Below are 18,424 nucleotides of genomic sequence, written 5' to 3'. Positions count from 1 at the left end.
TGGAAATTAGGTTGTAATTTAGCTTCTCTCTAATTGTTATGATTATATAAACTACAGACAGGTCAGGCTAACAGCACATGTAACTCATCAGTGTGACTACTGTGACAACAGAGGTAGTAGCTAGTCACCCTTACCCTCTTTTAAAACTAATTTGCATGCAGTAATTCAATTTGCTTCAATGAATGACTGCTATTAATGTGCCAAGAATTCTGATTTGTAGGTTTTTCATTCAACTCTTGCTGCTTTTTAAAGGTTCTGTGCCTAATTGCTTTTTGGGCACTTGGGCATGAATAACACTTTACAGCACTGCTGCCTTGTCAATACTACTTAAATTACTCAACATCAGGGAAGGAACTGAAACAGGAGCACGGGGGAAATCCTTCGATGCAAGAGACAATAAACCTGTCTACAGAGACATTAGAACTGTCTTTTCCCTCTCTTTAGACTGTAGACTACCCTAAAAGCCGGGAGAAATAATATGAGGACAATAAAAATGAAAAATCAGATTAATCCTGCTTGGGACTACAAACAGTAAAATAAATTGGTGACCTTTTTTGCCAGTACCACAGGAATTAGCTAAGTGAGCATTTCCAGGTTATAACATGCTTGATTTCCTCTAAAGGTCATTAGGTTTGGCATAATCATAACAGCTCCCCATTAAATTAATGACAAACATTTCCATTCTAAACCAAATTTTCATTAAGCTTTGTTTCTTGAATGATATAGAGTAACACAGTATGTTAGATTCATCATATTACATGATTTCATATTATTTTTTTTCACTAAATATTTATTTTATATATAGATTTACTATGCATTATATATAGCCATTTATATTATGCGTGTGTGAATTCATATGCAATATTTATATACTAGGTGAACTCAAGCTGGAACCAATTAAATAGTTTAAGATTTTTTCTTCTATTCAGTATATATTTTTTCTTTGAGCAAATTTTTACATTTAATTACATTTTGAAAAGTTAGAGTTAATGAAATAGCTATCTGGGAGGCTCAGATGAAAAGGCTGATGATTATATAGTTGTTACTACTTGATAGTCCAGATGGTACTATTAATTATTATTAATCATCTATATAGTACTATGAACATAAGTGCCATTGTATGAAAGATAAATTCTCTGTGCTGTGGAGATCATAATAACAAGCCATACAAAAGAAACAAAGACAAAACATGGGACACATGGGAAACTATACAGAGAGAATAGTGATAAGATGAGTAATATAGGGAAGATTGCCCAGAAAAACGAATTCTCCAAAAGGGTTTGAAGGAAGAGATGAAGGTATATGGTCTGTTCACAGGGCTGCCAGAGACCTCTTGGGTCAGCTCCCTGCAGACAAATCAAACATGAAATCACTTTCATAAACTCTCCAAGTTCTATCTTTAAAGCATTTGGGGGTGAATTGCCCTCAGTACTTGTGCCTGGAAGACTGACCCAGAACTGTGCTCTGAGAGTTAGAACCCATCTTCTCATTCCAGCTTCAATTTACACATAGCCAGTTGATAGCCACCTGTTCCCACACCAGTGTGATCTTTTATCTTAAAAAATAGTTCTCTCTCACATGCTTGCCCCCATGACATACTCATATACAGTAACAATATCTGCCCTTATGTTTCATTTTGCTGGATTAATCTCTTTTCCTGAGAGATATGCTCTTCGTTCCCCTGAAAAACCCTACATCCCTTCACTGCAGCTGTTGTGATTTCAGTTCATCTTTCCTTAATATGTTGACCAAAATGGAACATGACATTAGAGTTGAGATCTTACCAGGGCCTTTAAAATGACAGAGAGGTTTCACCCTGTCAGTTCAGCTCCTGGGAGCACCTCTCCAGATACACTATAGAATCACCACTGGATTTTCAAGCTCATTTCTCTGTGATAGGAGATAACCATTCTGTAATCCTGTCACTAGCTAGTACAATCAGTCATTTCCCAGAGGAAGTATCTCCTAGCAGAAATTCTTCTTGTTACTCCATACATTAGGATGCTTCAGCAAGTGGACAAAATCAGCCTATAAGAATGCTGTCAGATGCCAGTGATGCTATAGTCCCCCAAAAACACTCTAAGATCTGGCTGACTCCTCCACATACTGCACGCAACTGCAAGAACATGGATGAGTCTACTACCTCATCCAAAAGCATCATCATCAAAAGGCAGTAAGAACTCAGAACTAAATAGAAGAATGATCACAAGCAAATCTCTATTAGCACTATACCATACCGGTCTGGTTTTCCCAACTTTTTACTGTTGAGATTTCATTGTTTGCTAGAGTCCAAGCATTGCTTTCACCAACATGAATCCTTCATTTCCATTGCAGGGCTCTCTATTTCCTTTCTTCTTTCTTAAGGAAATGTTTATTTCCTCCATTGGGTCTGCATCCCTTCTTCATAAAGCTGTTGCTCCTATTACTTAAAGAAACAGGTTCTCACGTCCCTTATCCAGTTCACTTCAATAACCAGTTTCCCTCAGTGTATCTAATCATCTGAATATTGAATCTTAGTTACTGGCATGCTCCTCTGAGTCTTTCATTTGATTTGCACTCAAATCCAAATCTCATTGTAGGTGCTTTTAGCAGTCACAGCTTTATCACAGTAAAACTTCTATTGGATTTTTACACTGGTTCTTTCCACTGTTGGTTTCTCAGATTTTAAGCCTTTTACCTAAATCAGCTATGCTGCCTCATTCGAGGGTAGCAATTAACTGCTTCTTGAACTCCCTCACACACTTAACTGTTTCTGTGCTACTCATAGCACGGGATCCCTAAGAGTCTCTGTAAGCTGTGAATTACAGCCACACTGTCCTTTCTAAACACAACCAAGTCCTTGGGTCTCACCCTTACAATGGAAGACACAGGAAGAAACTGGACACAGAGAGCAAAGGAATATACAAAGTTCTCCCAGCTCCATGTCCATACATCAAGTTGTCGATAACATTGTCACCTATAAGAAATAAAGAAATGAAAGAAGATTGGGGGAGGGGGGAGATTCTGTGTGGCTACAGGAGATACATATAAGAGAACACCTAGAGAAATGAAATTGGAAACAATTTGAGGATCCCACACAGAATGTGGTTCTTTCACATAAAAATAAAATTCAAATTGTCATAAGAAGTAAAATTATATGGACTATGTCTGTTTATGACTACCAGTGATCTCTAGTTTACCACCTTGTTTAGGTTGTTATTACATACGTATTTAAGAGTTGCTTACATGTGCAAATATGGAATCCTTCCATAAATAAATTATTAACCCTCTAATGAGGTCTTGGTTTAGGCAGAACATTGCAGGAATTCCTTCTAACCAACCTCAGATTTGTAAGCCACATTTACGCTTATTTATACAGCTGCATCTCTGGTGTAGCAGAGCATTTCTAAAACATTAACAAACTAACCCTTTGCTGCTTCACTGTAAAGACTCTCAGGTCTCAGCCCAGTGCCTTAACCACAAAGCCTTCCATAAATTAGGTTGGATTATGAAGAGCTCTCTCAGGCCTCTGATTACAATTCAAACTAAATGGGTCATTTAAAAAGTAGAAAAAATTTCAGTTAATTTAAATGTTTGATTCTTTGCTTTCTTGTTTCAGTTAAGGCCAAAACCAGAAACACCAAATTCCTGAAAGAAATATTGTGATTTTATTCAGCATTTGATTAAATAAGTTCCTGACATGCTGCTTACACAGTGTTCAGTATTTCATATTAGAAACAAGTTAGTGGCATATGCACATAGTATTACTGATTTTAAGGGTTAGCCTTTGGCATTAGATTTATCTGTGACTTCCACTGTGCCATCCAAGGGTTATAGCTGTATTTTTCAGAGATTTCTAACAGCTGTCTTTGACACCTGTGCAGTAGGATGTGCTAAATTTCTACTTTGCAAACACAACAGTACTAAATATTGGCTAAAAAAACCTGGCTTTGTTTTAAAAGTTTGAAACTTATATGGAAGAGTATTTCTTTTCCTTACCAAGCATAAATGCATGTGTGTATATATCTCTCTATACACCTACTTGCATATCTAGATCATACTGTCACCACTCTAGGCAGTGGAGAAATTCAATTAGGCTTCCCTCTAAGGACCATTCAAGGGACACTACTAGGGAACCCGCTCCATGAAGAATGCCTTAGTCTGTCAGTTCTTGATTATCTTTAAGGGAAGAGATTTATTCTTCCAGGGGATTTGGGAAGAAGACAAGCTGATGGTTTAGGGCAATGTATACACAAATTTGGGCTGCTGATGCATTTATTTGTTTATCTTACCGTGTAATGGGTACTTCTTTAATAAATAGCTTGTGTTTGATCCTTACTAAGACAAGCAGTGGCTAAAATACAACTACATCTATGAAGATTACGCTTTCATTCATTCATGAAGATCAGGCTTTGATTCTATATTCATGGTACTAAGACAAAAGTAGAGATTGTCTTGTCTCTGCTTCCTTCATGGAGTAGAACGTCAGGTTAGGATGGATCACTGGCAATAATCCTTCTTTACCTGATTGTCCTGGTTTCGGCTGGGATAGAGTTAATTTTCTTCCTAGCAGCAGGCATACTGCTGTGTTTTGGATTTAGTAGGAGAAGAATGTTGATAACATGCTGATGTTTTTAGTTGTTGCTGAGTACTGCTTATGCTAGTCAAGGACTTTTTCAGCTTCCCATGCTCTGCCAGGCACACAAGAAACTGGGAGGGGGCACAGCCAGAAGAGTTGATCCAAACTGACCAAAGGGCTATTCCATACCATATGACGTCATGCTCAGTATAGAAACTGGGGGGGGGGTGGGGGGGTGGCCAAGGAGCAGCGATCGCTGCTCGGGAACTGTCTGGGTATCGGTCGGCGGGTGGTGAGCAATTGCATTGTGCATCACTTGCTTCGTGTATCATTATTATTATTATCATTATTATACTGTTACTATTATCATTACTATTTTACTTTATTTCAATTATTAAACTGTTCTTATCTCAACCCAGGAGTGTTTCTCACTCTTACTCCTCCGATTCTCTCCCCCATCCCATCGGGACAGGGGGAGTGAGCGAGCGGCTGCGTGGTGCTGAGTTGCTGGCTGGGGCTAAACCACGACACTGATATTAGCTGTTATGCAGAGTAGTCTCAGGAAGTAGCAATACAACTATTAAAGCAAATCAACATGCTTTTAGTTTTAGTTTTTAGTTTTATAACCCAGAAATTTACAAACTTTAAACTTTTTGAGTGCTTTAGCATTTGTAAAAATGTTAGTGAAATTTTCCTGTGTGGTTTGCCATGGAAGAGAAATAACATAGATAGTACAGTTAAAACATCACTGATAATGACCTAAGAGCTTGGTACAGCTTGGCCCTTATGTTTGACAGCCTTCCTGGTCTAGCAGCTAATGACCTGTGTTTTCCATAGAAAGCAGAGGAAATGGTGCCACTGTGAATAACATGGCTGTGAATGAATGCCAGTAAAACCTTTATCACATCAACTTGTATTTTCTTTCTCTCTGTTTTGAGATACATTTGGGTGGCTGCATACAGTCATGCAATTTTAAAACCTTATAAGAAATGTTTACACTCTCAATAAAGGCAAAAATTGTGATATTAATTAAACTTCATGTTGCTATGTGACAAAAACATGACTGACTATTTTTATCATGGCGCTAATATATACTGTTGCAGCATTACAATGGCTTGCATATAGTTATCAGGTATTAATTGCCATCTGTGAAAAAGTAACTTTATTTTGAAGAAAAAAAACAGTGTATCATGTCACACACTGTTTTCATTTCTGACATATATTGTTGCCACCAACTTCCAAGATGAAGTAGAAGTTCAGTAGGAATTTTCTGTACCTCAGAAGAAGTGATGACCTTGCATTGTTCAAGTTATTAAGATTCAGCTATCCAGATGAACTAGAGATTTCAGTTTGGAGACATGTTCAGGAGTAGTCATACAAAATATATTGGTATTACAGGAAACTAACATCTGTATGACTTTGTAAGTCAAAAATGAGTGCACAGTCCATGAACTTCACAGCCAGGCAAGTTGCTATATGATCATAATAAAAAAGTAATTACTTCTTCTAGAAATGGTGTGCTGCTATACATTTTTATAGTCAGATTTTAAGGAAAAAAATACTGTATCTATTATATAGTACCATTCAGTATAAAAATTACTCTCAAAATTTATAGTTATATTTTATCATCAATAGTTAAACATGAAACAAATGAATATATTTTTTCTCCATACAAATAGAACACAGTGTTTTCCTCCACTTACTCTTTCCTCACAATCATTTTTCATGTAAGAGCTGCCATTTTTAAATCAAGCTCTGCAGTAGAATGGCTTTACATTTGACATAAAACTGCTTTTCACCTATTTTACACTTTTTTTTTTTTTTAAATGACAAAGCAGGTTAAAGTTCAATTCTATGATTCTATGTCATGAATTAATTTTTTCATTGTAACTTCAAAAAAAATCTTCAGCTGTTATCAAAATAGTACAGGTAAAATTTTGCATTACAGTACTGTGTTCTTCATACATTAGCAGACATAATAATTAAGCAAGGTTTTAGACATATCTGGACTTCACCTTGAGGCCTGTGTTTGCGCAAACCACTATATTGCTCAGGGATGATATCCAATGGTTTCAGTAACTCCAGTCAAAGCAGCTGTGTATGAAATGTCAAATTGCTTTAGGCATGCATAGATTAACAGTGCATGTATGATTCACCTGCATGTAGGCAGTAACTCTTTGTGGTGGGTTGACACTGGCTGGATGCCAGGTGCCCACCAAGCTGCTCTATCATTCCCCTCCTCACCTGGACAGGGGAGAGAAAATATAATGAAAGGCTCATAGGTCAATATAAGGACAGGGAGAGATCACTCAGTAATTACTGTCATGGGCAAAACAGACCCGACTTGGGAAAAAAAAAAATTAATTTATTACCAATCAAAACTGAGTAGGGAAATGAGAAATAAACAGAAATGTTAAAATACCTTCCACCCACCCTTCCCTTCTTCCCGGGCTCAACTTCACTCCTGATTTTCTCTATCTCCTCCCACCAAGTGGCACAGGGGGATGGGGAATGGGGGTTGTGCTCAGTTCACACATCGTCTGTGCCACTCCTTCCCCCTCAGAGGAGGACTCCTCACACTTCCCCTGCTCCAGCGTGGGGTCCCTCCCACGGGAGACAGTCCTCCATAAACTTCTCCAATGTGGGTCCTTCCTGTGGGCTGCAGTTCTTCATTAACTGCTCCAGCGTGTGTCCCCCATGGGGTCACAAGTCCTGCCAGCAAACCGGCTCCAGCATGGGCGCCTCTCTCCACAGGTCCTCAGGTCCTGCTAGGAGTCTTCTCCAGTGCAGACTTCCCACGGGGTCACAGCCTCCTTCGAGCAAATCCACCTGCTCCTGCATGGGGTCCTCCACAGGCTGCAGGTTGATATAGAATCACAGAATCATAGAATCATTTACATTGGAAAAGACCTTTAAGATCATCCAGTCCAACCATTAACCTAACACTACCAAGTCCACCACTAAACCAATTAAGGGTAGAGTAGTAATTTCATGTTTCCTGGCTTGGTGTCTGGATTATATTTTAATGAAAGTAAAACTAGGAATCATTAAGATTGGAAAGGACCTCTAAGATCATCTAGTCCAACTATCAAACCAACACCACCATGCCCACTAAACCATGTCACAAAGTTCCACGTCTACCCGTTTTTTGAACACTTCCAGGGATGGTGACTCCACCACCTCTCTGGGAAGCCTGTTCCAATGCTTGATTACTCTTTCTGTGAGGAAATTTTTCCTAATATCCAATCTAAACATCCCCTGGTGCAACTTGAGGCCATTTCCTCTCATCCTATTGCCAACTACTTGGGAGAAGAGACCAACACCCACCTCACTACAACCTCCTTTCAGAGAGTTGTAGCAAGCAATAAGGTCTCCCCTCAGCCTCCTCTTCTCCAGGCTAAACAATCCCAGTTCCCTCAGCTTCTCTTCATAAGACCTGTTCTCTAGACCCTTCACCAGCTTCGTTGCCCTTCTCTGGACATGCTCCAGCACCTCAATGTCTTTCTTGTATTGAGGGGCCCAAAACTGGACACAGTATTTCAGGTGCAGCCTCACCAGTGCAGAGTACAGGGGGACAATCACTTCCCTGCTCCTGCTGGCCAGACTATTCCTGATACAAGCCAGGATGCTGTTGGCCACCTGGGCACACTGCTGGCTTGTGTTGTCGACCAGCACTCCCACGTCCTTTTTGGCCAGGCAGCTTTCCAGCCACTCTTCCCCAAGCCTGTAGCATTGCCTGAGGTTGTTGTGACCCAGCACTTGTCCTTGTTAAACCTCATACAATTGGCCTCAGCCCATCAATCCAGCCTGTCCAGATGCCTCTGCAGGTCCATCCTACCCTCGAGCAGATATCTGCTCCACCCTTAACCTCCATGGGCTGCAGAGGGACAACCTGCCTCACCATGGTCTTCACCACACTGCAGGGGAATCTCTGCTCTGGCATCCAGACCACCTCCCCTTCCTTCTTCACTGTCCTTGGTGTCTGCAGGGTTGTTCCTCTCACAGTCTCACTCCTCTCTCCAGCTGCAGCTGCTGCTGTGCAGCAACTTTTTCCCTTTCTTAAATATGTTATCACAGAGGCGTTACCACTATCACTGATTGGCTTAGCCTTGGCCAGTGGCAGGTCCATCTTGGAGCCAACTTTCATTGGCTCTATTGGACATAGGGGAAGCTTCTAGCAGCTTCTCATAGAAGCCACCCCTTTAGCCCTCCACTACCAAAACTTTGCCACACAAACCCAATACACAGTTCTTTGTGTGTTTCTAATGTTGAACAAAGGTCCTAGATTTATCTATATAGGACAGGAAATAACATACCATTCAAGGCATTTAGCAATCATAGCACCAGCTGAGAAACTTAGGGACCTAGAACATCAAATTTCACCTATAAGTAGAAAGTATCATACTCAGTACCATAAAATGTCATGCTGAAATTCAGGCCCTTTCATTCAACTTAACCCATTTCCCTTTCTCAAATTTGTCCCTCAATGCATTTTTCAAATTTTGATGTAAAAATTTTACTGGGGAGGGGTGGGGTGGGGCGGGGGGTGGAGTGGGTGGGGGGAAGTGGCAAAGATGAAGCTGTGAGACAAATTAGTAGGTTTTATAATTCTCTGACCTAAAGGTATTTTTTATTTTTGATCATACATTTGCACTTCGGTGAGTTTCCTTGACATTATGCCCTAAAAATGGAAATTCAGCTTTTATGGGTTAAATTTCTGACTTTTTTGCAGGCTTCCTGTACAAGTCATTGAATTTGAATCATCTTCTGCCAAATCTTTGTTATATGTATTTGAAAGTTGGGACATTAAGGTTTCCCCATTTTTACACAGGCAGATACTAAATATTGCAGATATGAATGTAGGAACTCAACATAAAACTAACATTTTATGCTTCTGGCTACTTTCTATTAGCTAGGATAGTTATTTTTCAGTAAAGAAATGTGTTGATTCAAAATTCCCATCTTTCTCTACATCATATTTCTTCTAAAGAAGATGCCCATTTTGAATCACATCCTTGCATTATCCCTCACTTCCCTGTTACTGTAAAACAAAACTAATACAAGTCTGGGGAACAAACCAACCAAGAATCCTTAACACCACAGCCTTTCCAAGGAACATTGGAGAGATATCAAAGAAATTTTGACAAGATTGTGTTCCAGGCTGCTTGATCCCCCAATTCAAGCAAACAAAAATAGGGGTCATTTCCAAATAATACAGTAGGCCAATTTTTTTCACCCCCATTTAGGACTGCACTATGGACCTATTTGTATGGAGGAGTGCAGCCTGATTCAAGATAACCCAGTAAACTGCCTATGAAACTGCTGCATGGAAAGGTCCACATTTGCTGGACATGAGCCAGCTCAGGCTTATGGTAGTGCAGCTATACGAGGTACGCCACAGCCAATAAGCTCTCCTCAGAACCGTTTTTCCTCATTTACTTAAGGGCTTTCTCAAGATGAACAGATCTTTCTCAATCCTTCCAATGTGTGTTCAAATTAATTTTTGGAGTAATATTTTTACTTTTGAAATTCCATTTTATAATAATGTCATTACTGATGCTTGATTTCCAAGGTGGCAAGAAAAGAAAACATTCCTTCCCTCGGAATTATTGCTCAGCTGATGTAAATGATATTACTTCACTGACTCAAAGAAACTGCATCAGTTTACAACAGAAATGCTCTACCTGCTGTGGTCAGCCACTTCTGTCCATTTCATTTTTACTTTATTTTCATGCTTCTAATTGCAACTAATCAATGTAGCTTCATTATATCTCCAGGTAGTTCAAACTGTAAACTTCACTGGTCCCAAAGCCTTTCTTTTAACTACAGCTTGGCTGTACTTCCCTTTATTTTTAACCTGTGCCTTTCAGTCTGATCATAATAATTTTTAAACTTAAATTTACGATTTTTATACCATGATGTTTTGTGTAACTTTCTGGTTCAGTCTGCTCTAGAGACAAGAAACATAGTTTCCAGCCAATGAAAAAATATTTTTGTTGTCATCCATTGTATTGAATTATTTAACAAAAATTAAGTTTTTAATATAATCTTGTGAGAATTATTCTCATTTTTTCTTGTGTCTCTGCAAGAGTTTGTACAAACCAGACCCTGTATACTTTGTAACATTATTTGGAGTGGACAATGTCTAAGATCTGCATCTTTACCTCGTTTCCACTGAGAAATATCTTTAGTCCCTCAGAAACAAATTGTAGATCATTAACCATAAAACTGACTCTTCGGAAAAGCCATGCACTTTCAAAGACAAGCTGCTGAAATGTTTTCTCAGACAGTATGACTCCTGTCCAACTCGTCTGAGTAATAATTGTGCAAAGTGCATTGCTGCTCCTCCTCCACAAGGCTTCAAAGCCTCCTTCCATGAACTCCATGTGGGCAGTCTGGACCTTTTTCCGGTGAGTACCAAAGAACAAGGCCCTGTTGCCTAATTCCTTGCGGGACAGAACCAGAACATTTTAATTCCTCAATTCTTTAGATGTAAATTTATTACAAAGGGAACTGAACAAATCAAGGGGCACCACGTTTTCTAAAAATGCAGTGAATTTTAATGTGGTACGAGCTTTCCCTCAAAATGCCCTGATCCTCCTAGAGCTCAATGATGGGTACAGACTACTTCCCTAAACAATATAAACTTTCCATTCCCACCACCTCTGGCAAACTAAAGCAGCCTGCAATACAATTAGAAAGATGAAGCCCATTATATAAGACAGCAAAGCTGGACAAATTTATCGAATTGACACTATTTCTACTTAGTTTCAGTACAACAGTCCTGCATCTGTTCATTGCTTGTGTGATGAAAAAATGACTATGTTTTCTTGAATACTTTTCTCTAAAGAGATCCATAATGCTCAGACTGCACTTTTGTTTGGAGTAGTTTCCATCAAATCAATTCCATCTTCATCGTTAGTGATTTTCTTGTTGCATCTTCAGATCCAATTAAACCAATCATGCCTTTTCAATTAACTACAATTACCTCAATTAGATGAGAATAACAACAAGAAAAAAGGGAAAACAACTTCAAAGTTAATCAAGTTAGCATATCCTTATTTACAGACTGTAATCAACCTTCTGCATGTTCCAGTCCAGTCTCCAACTTTAGCACAAACTGACCTCAAAGACCTTTAAAAGAAGAGTAGCAATATACAGTCAGCTCAGTTCAGAGAGGGAAATGATGTGTGTTTTATTAAACTTAAGAGACAAAACAGTGTTCCCTGACAGGTAGATGTAAAGCAAGCAACTTTCCCTACCCAGCCAGTGGCAAGAGCCCAACCCCAGAGCTACAGTCTAGTCTCTGGAACCTGCTATTTATCCCTTTAGCAAAGATGAATGGCATATCCAGGAGGATGCCTTGTTCCATTTTGGGCTCACATTGAAGTTATTTAAATCCTTTGCAACTATGAGAATAAAACTTATTATTTAAATTGAATGCCAAGAGGTCAGTCATTCTCAGACCCTCCCAAATCCTGGCTGTTTACTCCAAGATTATAGCTTGCGTCACACAACTCTTCTGTCAAACCCGCTCTGTGAACCTGTCACTCCCTTCCCATTTTTTATTTTCTTTCTACAGCATGTATGACTCTCTCATTCATATCCCAGTATTCTTTCATATAAACTACTGCAATCTTCTCAGCTGTCTTTTCTTTCTGCTTTCTAAACACCTGCAACACTGTTTTGGCTTCTCTTGACAGCAGCTTCCCATGGAATATGTAATCTGTCTTCTACTCAGTTGCCCGGATCAAGTTCCCTGGAGCAAAAATTACTTCCTAAATCTCTTCCAGGAATGCTATTGATGACTCCTGTGTTTTATCACAATAAAAAATTTTAACACAGAGAAAATTTGCCACAGTAGAAGACAGAATTTTTCTTGGGACCAATTCAAAAACTGTTGAACATGGTCCCAAATTAGCCCATTATCCATTTCTTCCCATGACAAGGTTTCCTTCTTCACATCAGATCAAAATAAGAAGGAAATTTGAGGGAAAAAAAAAGAAAGAAATTTGAATAAAACAACTTTTCCCTGAAAAAAAAAGAAAAAAGAAAAAAAGACCCATGCCAACCAATGGTAATTACTAATGATAAATACAAAATATATTATGGTCATATAGACAGTACATAAATTCATACAAGATAAATAAAATATAGGCTTTCCAGCCCCTCTCTTAGCAGATCTATGTAGAAACCCTGAGATGTCAAGATAAAATTCTGTATCTGAACTTTTACCACTAAGACGACACTTCTCTACAGTTTGAGATAGTAGTAACATGGGTGTAAATTTATATGAAAATTGAAAAGTTCTTTGATGCTGATGAAAATGATTCATAAGAAAGAAACTGTAACAAAGATATCAGAGACAGACAAGTGTAGCTAATATAAAGGAAAACATTCACTGTTCTTTAAAAGATAGACAGTATATTTTAAATGCAAAATCTGGATTCTCTGAACAAGTCAAGTATCTCTAACACTTAAGCTTGCATGTTAGAAAAAGATTAAGCAAGCACAAACTGATGTTTTTATATAAAATTTGAGATTCCCATGTGTTGCTATAAACTGGTATTGTATGATTTCAATCTTTGTTTTAAATATAGAATTGGACTCTGTTTTCCCTTCCTAGGTTTCACATTACTGTAAACTCGCTGAGACAATGGAAAATAATGGGTACTCAGTAACTTTGGAAAAGCTGATATTTATTTAATAAATTTAGATAACTAGATGAGGAACTGGACATAATTTTTACATTAGCACATATTTTTAGGAGTAATTTCCATAGAATTGAAATAGTGTCATTTATACTCAGCCCTAAAGTGAGTTTGTTTCAGGTTCTGCACCCAACATTATGTATGTTGTTTGCTGTTTGCTACTTATATGTCAATTCACATGAAAAGAAAGCACAGTTTGTATTTTCTTAAACGGCCACTGATTTCTATGGTATATTTTTAATGTAACAGGAGTTCATAAAGCCCAAGTCTTCATCATTGTCTTGGAGCACTAGTGTTTCTTGTGAATAAACTCTGAATTCACTGACTGTGAGTTGATTCATTTTGAAGGGCAGTTCTGAAGTGCACAGACTAGATTCCTTTTCAGTGGATACTAAACTGGAAGTTCTGCTCCTGAAAATACGTTAAATATTTTTAAACTCCCAATATACATATTTGGATACATAAGTATCCAAAATAACAATTTATTACCTTCAGACAGCTTTGACTGAGAGGCAAGGTGTGCTGGTTTTGGCTGGGATAGAGTTCATTTTCTTCATTATAGCTTGTATGGCTCTATGTTTTGGATTTGTGCTGAAAATAGTGTTGATAGTACAGGGATGTTTTTGTTATTGCTGAGCAGTGCGTACACGGAGTCAAGGTCTTTTCTGTTTCTCACACCACCCCACCAGTGAGTAGGCTGAGTGTGCACAAGAAGTTGACCAGCTGGGTTAGCTCAGCTGGTTAGAGCATGGTGCTAATAACGCCAAAGTTCACAGGTTCAATCCCTGCTCACTGCAGGGGGGTTGGGCTCGATGATCTCTCAAGGTCCCTTCCAACCCAAAGCATTCTATGATTCTATGAAGCTGGGAGGGGACACAGCTGGAACAGCTGACCCCAGCCGACCAAAGGGATATTCCTTACCATATGATGTTACACTCAGCAATACAAAGCTGGGGGAAGAAGAAGGAAGTGAGAGACATTCGGAGTGATGGCATTTGTCTTCCCAAGTAACCATTACACATGATGGAGCCCTGCTTTCCTGGAGATGGCTGAACACTTGCCTGCCTATGGGAAGTAGTGAATGAATTCCTTATTTTGGTTTGCTTGCATGCACAGATTTTGCTTTAACTATTAAACTGCCTTTATGCCAGCCCATGAGTTTTCTCGTTTTTATCCTTTCCACCGGTGAGGAGTGAGCAAGCAGTTGTGTGTGGCTGAGCTGCCTGCTGGGGTTAAACCACGACACAAGGTGACAAAAAATATGACATACATGCAGTGGGCATGTTCAGTTCATGAGACCAAACTAAACCTAACCTGGAGAACAACCCCCAAATGACATACAAAACAGATGTAAGAGGTGGGTCTCAACACCAACAAATTCAATATACAGATCCAGTGAACTGCACTGGGTCACTATCTGACGGAGACATAGCCCAAGTTTTGGAGTATTTGGACGATAAATTGGATATGGGATTGTCTCTTTCCCACAATAAGCTGAATAAAGAATGAGAATTAACATTAAATGTAATCCAAACTAATACACTAAACCTGCAATACCTATTGCTGTGACAACAATGAGTCATACTGACATTTGTGCATATCCATCTTCTTTTAGACTATCCATTTCTGATGCGTGGCCTTTGTCTCCTTTCTTTCCCTTCCTAAGCAATTTTCTTTGCCAGCACTGAAGCTGTCTGAAGTTAAACTGACAAACAATGTTTCCCCACATCTTTTCACCCAGGATCATGTCCTTACAGCATGTTCCATTAGCCAGTATTGGGCAGATTTTATAGCACAGCTGGTAGGATAATAAAGCTGCAGAATTTTCAAAAGATTAACTTGTTACTGTTGAGCTGCATACTACTGTTGGCTGAACTAGTATGCTGCAAGCATGTAATTTCCCTCCATCAAACATAATTCTTGACAAAAAGTGGATGCAAGATTGAAAATATATGGATGCATTTATGAACACTAGTAAGTGGGGAGAAAGCCTGTGAAAAATGCATTCTGTATTCCTGAAATACTTCCTTCATGTGTGTAGAGAAGTTTTGCTTGCCTTTCATTTTAAACATTTATAGCTCACTACCAATTTATAGCCCAATACCAAGTACCAATTTTTTTAATAACTCAAATTAAATACAGTTATGTTCAGGAATTTCTTCCACATTAGTGTATGCTTTACTTGTAGGCATTGCTTGTAGAATGGGAGGAGGAGGATGAAAATCAGTCCCTAGCCTGATTTGAAGCAATCTGAAGCAATTTCAAGAAGCCCATTCTTTGTAACTTTCTTAGAGCTAGCTTATTGGAATTACTTTTATGCATTTATAACCCACTGAAGGAAGAAACTTTATTAACTTTCAGCCAATTTTTACTTTTCTATGTAGCTAGGACTCCTTACAAGAATGGCTAGGAACTGATTTAGCATGCAGTACTCCCACAGTGTAAATATAGGTAAAAAGAAGATCTGGGGGAAAAATTGAAAAAATTTAGATACTTGTATTCCAGTGAAGGGAAGGAAAGAATTTCTAGAAACTTTCTTACCTACAAGGGTGGATGTTAAAACCAATTTATTTTGCAAATGTTATCTTTTATTAGTTTTTCTCTCATCTCAGGTTATTCTGTTAAACATGACAATGAAGTATTAATAGCACTAGCTAAAGTCACTGTAAAATTTATGCCCAAATCTCTGCCACTAGCATTCAACACTGAATTGTTCTTCATTTTTATTTTAGTTCTTGGCTTTATCTGAGTAAAGATGAGTAAACTCTGCCAAATTTTATGTTGATATTGGATGGAAGACAGATGTTCGTGGGAAACTAAGTTGAGACTTCCAGATTTATTTCAATGGAGAATTAATTTTCATTGTTTCCCCAGAGTAATGGTGTGCTGCAAGAGTCCAATCTATAATATTTCCCTTTCTGTTTTATAAAATATAGCTCTTGATGGTGATACTTTAATGTAGAAGTGTAAAATATACCTTAGTGATGACTTGCACCATCAAAAAGTGAGTAAAGAAATTTGGGCTAAAATACATATCAAGTATGTATGCATGCTTATCTGACAGCATAGCTTATCACAGAGCTGTAGAAGTGAACTTTCTTTTCCAAGTTTCTTTACAGCCTCTGAAAAAAGGAAATGTACCATTGCTTCTTGGTTGGTTGGTTGGTTGGTTGGTTGGTTTTCTCCAAATACACTGCTTCCACAGATCTATTTTGTGATACTGTATGCCTTGTGCTGCACTAGTGGAACCTATTTTAAACCTACCGAAGGAGCTCAGAATCAAACTTTCTCTTCTCTTACCCAATAAGCAACAGTATAAAACCCCCTGACCTATGAATGATACTCCCGTTGCATCTATTTAAATTCTCAGCCTAGCAGGCACCATAAAATAAATACTCACTCCCCAAGTGCTCAGTCAGCCCGAGCTGATTCCAAAAGTAGAAGTCAAAAAAACTTGATAATTTTTTTTCTTCTATCAAGGTAGAGGAACCCACATGGTGAGGCAAGCATTCGAGCAAAACAGACAAGGAAAAATAGTTAAAGAAACCCAAGGCCATGAAAAGACTTATCTACATTTGTGTAGTACAGGTTTGTGTACTTTAGCTATTATTATTATATTAGCTATTATATAGCTATATCAGCTATTACATAGCTATTACTATACTACACTTTCTGTAGTTTGACATTTCCACATCGATTTAAGCTGACAGGGACAGGTCAAAAAAGAGGTAGGCACTATTATTTCAGATTAGAACATACATACATGAAGGCAAACACTCATCTCTCAAAGCTAATTAGCAGTGTGACTTCTCATCAACATCACAAAAATCACAGGAGTACCTCCCTAATGTGTATGTGCTTTAAAAGGCAACAAAACCTCCCAGGTGCATAGGAGAGTCTAGACAGAAAGAATCGGTAACTTAAAATTAATACCCTCCTTTCCACTCCTCCTTAGTTACATCTGAAACAAAGAAGTCCAGTAAGTAACTCAGTGAAAGAAAAAGGCCAATGAGATCACTAATTCTAGTTTTTGGCTCAGTCAGACATGCTCTCTAAAAAATGTCCCTGTCTCTAGGTAGGTTTAATAATTCTAACATCTACATTTTTCTTTCTCTTTTCTTTCCCTGTGTAAATTAAATGCATGGACTGTGTTCCCTCAAGGACATGCCTATCATAGTTTCCATGGCACTGTTTTTTTAAAGTATAAAATGCATTTGGCCACAGTTCAAACAGCGCGTCATGTATTTCATCTTTCAGCCATTCTGAAAAATGAAGTGCATGAGGTCTGGTAATGATGAGGATGTTTTTGTATATCACTCATTCAGGTGAAAACTGAAAAGGGGAAATCAAGTGTTTAGTGATTAGGAAATGCTGCAGTGAGTAGATGTAATCAGGCTGACAAAATGTCACACCTCAGACCCGTTTTTCGGTCATTTGGAGATCAAGGAATGGCCCAGTGGAAGACATGACAGATAATAACCTAAAGCACTTTGACTAGTCTTGATTGGTTTGCAATAGCTAAAGATTAGAAATCAATTTTTCATTGTATTCTTTTTTCTTTTGATTCCAATATTTTTTTCTCAGCATCTGCTGTTTAATGTGGGCTGTGTGCCAAAACCATCTTAGAAAGTCTGCTATGCCAGATGTCACCCTTTTGCCCTTTTGCTCTGTCTGCAGATTTTCTTTTAACAGCATTTGAAGCGAAGTTAGTGAGCATACATTTTCCAGTAAAAGAGGCATTATGAATAACACCTTTTGTGTTTCTGAACAACACCTACAAAGTGCAGAACACATTGTATATCAAGTACATCAACTATATCTTTAAAAAAATTTATTCTTAACTCATAGCTATGTGGAGTGTATCTTAATGGTGTTATTCTTTTAAATATATATAACAGGTATGCTGGAAGCTAATAAGAAGGGTTAATAAAACCTCACATAGATGGATTTTACAACATTAATTTGACCTGTGTAAGGTAAAGATGAGCTCTTTTATTTTACATACTTCTTGTAAGTTTTTGAGCTTCTTGTATGCAAGAGGTCTATTCTATTATTTCCAAAGAAGAAAGCTGTTCCTGTTTTAATTCCTTGTGTAGGAATAGGACTTATTTCCTAAGGTTTTGTTCTTTAAACAGTGCATTTCTAGAAAGTAGAA

The sequence above is a fragment of the Pelecanus crispus genome, chromosome 1 (genome assembly GCF_030463565.1).
Source record: "Pelecanus crispus isolate bPelCri1 chromosome 1, bPelCri1.pri, whole genome shotgun sequence".
Classification (NCBI taxonomy): Eukaryota; Metazoa; Chordata; class Aves; order Pelecaniformes; family Pelecanidae; genus Pelecanus; species Pelecanus crispus.
Note: the sequence above shows the minus strand (reverse complement) of the source record.